The following is a 3615-nucleotide window of genomic DNA, read 5'->3' as shown; positions in this document are numbered from 1 at the left end:
CTATAATACATTTGTGTTTAAAGTGAAAAACTGCAACTTCCCCCCAACATTTTTATTGCTGAGTTGTTGTTTTTTTTCCTAATGTGGGAATACAGCTGATATTTCTAAGTAACCTCAAGGGGTGAAGCTGTGGAATGGTTTAAGTATGGAAATCAAGCAATGTCCAAACACAAAACAGTTTAAAATGTCTTTTAAGAAGATGGTCCTCACTGCATATCAATAAGACAAATAAGGTAATTGCTGCTATTATTTATGTTATTGTTTTGTTTAAAGAAACTGTCACTTCCTACCTACTGTATTATGGTTTATTGGGAAAAAATGTTAATGTATTAAAAATTATGGATGCAAAAAATGAATGTTTTGTTTGTTAGAGATATGGATGTAGAAAATATTAAAAAAAAGAAAGAATGTTATAACCAAGTTAATATAAGTTGTAGTTATGGATGTTTCTTTAGATGTAAGAGGGGTGGGTGTAAAAAATTAAGTTTATACTTCTACCCACTCCTTTGAGCGTGTAAATATGATTCACTATTGTTGTTCTTGTTTTTTAAATTTATTTTTCTTTTGTATATAACTTTGTTTATTCTTTTAAATTCATTACGTTCAATAAAGTCAAAGTCAAAGGAAAAAATAAACCTGACTCCATTTGTGGATGTTTATTCTCAAACCCTGAATTGACCCGTTTGTTATTTATCACTTGGGCTATAAAGCCTACAGAGACAAAGGCAAACCTCTTTCTRTGCAGAAGATAAAGAAAACACTCTGTTCATGCACACTGATGAACTGCGCACACACACTAAGCCCCAGCTGTTGTCAGCCTCACTGATTTGGAAATAGTCGTGCAGCGTTAGTCACTGTCTGAACGCTGGTAAGTACGCGCTTGCGGCTCACTGACAGAAACCACTGCTGCCCTTGAAGACTGATCCTGAGCCAAAAGTGGGAAAGGTTTTGGAGTTACTGTGCTGTGGTGAACCACCACAGCAGCAGCATCACCTCCGCAACTCAGGAGACGTGCATAAGCACATGTCGCCTCCGCAACTCAGGAGACGTGCATAAGAACATGTTTTCCTGCAAGACTACAACACAGGACTGTTAGCTCTATCTTCACACATGAACTAATCWAAAGCAAGAAATGGGATGAAATAAGGTTATAATTAGGGCTGTGTATTGGCAAGAATTTGGTGATACGATACATATCATAACAGAAGGGTCACGATACGATATATCCTGATATATTGCGATACTGTAAGCAAGGCAACACATTGCGATATATTGCGATTTTTTTTGTCCAAAAATTCTATTAAATAAAAACCTCTTACTGGAAAAAAAAAAAGCTAATGTTTACTTACAATGCTTACATTGTCTCCTACAATGCTAATGCTACCCTTACTCTCTGGCACTCAAGAGGTATAGGAGCCAAACGGCTGGCTCACTGCTGCCAACTAGTGGTCAGAGGCTGAACTACAACATAAAAATGAATGGTTGGCAAGAAGGTTGACCATGGCTGTGTCCAAAACGACAGGCCGGGTCCTCCGGAGGACACAGACTACCCGGTCGCGGCGGGCCGGGTCCTTGGTAGACCGGGAAGACCAGAAAAAAAGAGGCTGTGAATTTGGACGGTCTAGCCTCCCCTCCTTACCCCGGCGTACGTCATGTCACCTAGCAACTGTGACGACGCTAAACAAGCAAACTTAAATCAAAACTAGAAAAATATCAATACATTAGCATTATTAATATCACAAAACTATAAAATTAACTTAAAAGTATCATTTGAAGAACTAATTGACCCGCTGTAGGTTCATGTTTATTTCGCGTTTTTTATGACGAAAAAATAATATTTAAAAAACATGTCCATACAAATGATAAAAGTATTAGAATTACAACCRCTAATTTTTTTAAAATTTTATATCACCATATTTTTATTTAAAATGTATTCTTTTCTCTCACTTCGTCCGCCATTACTAGCTTAAAAAAATCTCCGGTCGGGCCGCAATGCATTATGGGATATGCTGGGCCGGGAAGCATCCATCGGACCTGTCCTTCGATTCGGGTCAAAGGAAGGACGTATTTGTTGGCCGCATCGGAGGAGTCTTCGGTTTTGGACGTCCTTCGTCGCGGCGCTGTGACGWATGCGGCCGACGAATTCGACCTTCGGAGGAGCCGTCCTGCCGTTTCGGACACAGCCATTTTAAACCTTAATTAAAAATCGATACAGGGCTTTAGAATATCGATACAGTATCAGGAAATGAAATATCGCGATATTTCAGTGTATCGATATTTTCTTACACCCCTAGTTATAATGAGTACAAATAAGAAATTAGAGGCAACAAGTACAGTGACATGAGTACATTTTCTATCCTAAAACAAAAACACCATCCCTACTTTAGCAATAAGCAACAATCAGTCCCCTCAATTAAAAATAAACCGAAAACATGTCTCAGAACAAGTGTAATCATTAACTGCTTAAAACTGTTAAAACTTAATAAGCCATTAAATATGACAGGTAGTGAGAAAACACACCTTTAATATGCCAACTCTATGAAAACATGCAGGCTAAATGTCAACAAATGTTTGATTGCTGTATGTTTACTTAAGCAGCATGCAGTATAAACAGATGTTTTCATGGGTTTCCTGTAATAAATAGAACTATTCTGCACATTTATACACAAGATTCTGTGCAATATACATGATTATCATTAAACCAATAAAGCAAGTGTTGTCAACTTAGAATAAAAAAATTTAAGCAAATATGAGCTCTGCTTATGTCTCAGCATGCTGCTTTCAGCAATCCTACTTTACACACTAGCATCACTTTCAGCGTGGTGCAACAGTTTCACTTCACTTTTTGAAGGTTATTCTACAAAAACACCCCTCGAGGAGTAATAAAGTGAGTCATTTCAGGCGTGTTTTCCCTCTTGTTCGAGTTCAAACAAGCTTTAAAAACATCCGAGCGAGTTTTCCTGCTCGGATAACGAAAAGTCTGCAGCTCCAAGCTAGCATAGCCGCCATATGTGAGGCACCCCGACCAGGCTTCAGTTTGGCTGCACATTTCAGGTTGAAATAAAGCAGAGTGTAAATAGATTAGCTGAGTGTTGTAAAGCTCATATGTTCGTGCATTGTTGTGACTTCGTTTAAATAGCTCACCGGCAGCTGCTGTGCAGGGGTCTCCGCTAGTTTCTCCGACTCGTTCAGAGGTCAAGCGTAGCGGGCGGCTCCAGCTAAACAACCCTAATTTAGCTAAACAACAACTGCCGCTAGCTGGGGTCACTTGCTAGCCGTCTCCTCTTTCTTCTTCTTCTTTTTTTCTTCTTCTTCTCTTGCTGCAGCGAGCTTTAATCCAGTTTGTCAGCACGAGGTCAAACCCCCTATTTACCAACTTCCTCGTGCGGGAGGCAGAGCTGTTTGTTGACGCACACTGACTCGGTAACAAACAAGAACACAACACGGACCTCGCGCTTTAGCTTCCTGTCCTCTCACTTTTTTAGCCTCATCAAACTTCCCCTCTGGACTCAGACCTAATAAATGCAAGGCTGTCTGTTTTTTTCCCTTCTTGTTCTTTCTTTAGTTTCTCTCGCTTTTTTTGCTTTTTTTTTTTTTTTTTTTTTTTTTTTTTTT

The 3615-nt window shown here is 39.1% G+C and overlaps 1 protein-coding gene across 1 annotated transcript in view; it reads right to left on the bottom strand.

The window, feature by feature from the left end:
• LOC106520011 (atypical kinase ADCK3, mitochondrial) overlaps positions 1–3599 on the bottom strand; it is a 23991-nt gene extending 20392 nt beyond the window's left edge. The window contains exon 1 of the mRNA XM_014011902.1: positions 3145–3599. The gene's annotated coding sequence lies outside the window, so the exon portion shown is untranslated. The remainder of the gene's footprint in view (positions 1–3144) is intronic.
• Positions 3600–3615: the final 16 nt, after the last annotated feature.

The sequence above is a fragment of the Austrofundulus limnaeus genome, unplaced genomic scaffold (genome assembly GCF_001266775.1).
Source record: "Austrofundulus limnaeus strain Quisiro unplaced genomic scaffold, Austrofundulus_limnaeus-1.0 Scaffold86, whole genome shotgun sequence".
Lineage (NCBI taxonomy): Eukaryota > Metazoa > Chordata > Actinopteri > Cyprinodontiformes > Rivulidae > Austrofundulus > Austrofundulus limnaeus.
The sequence above is the reverse complement of the archived record's forward strand: the minus strand, read 5'-3'. Positions and strand labels throughout refer to the sequence as shown.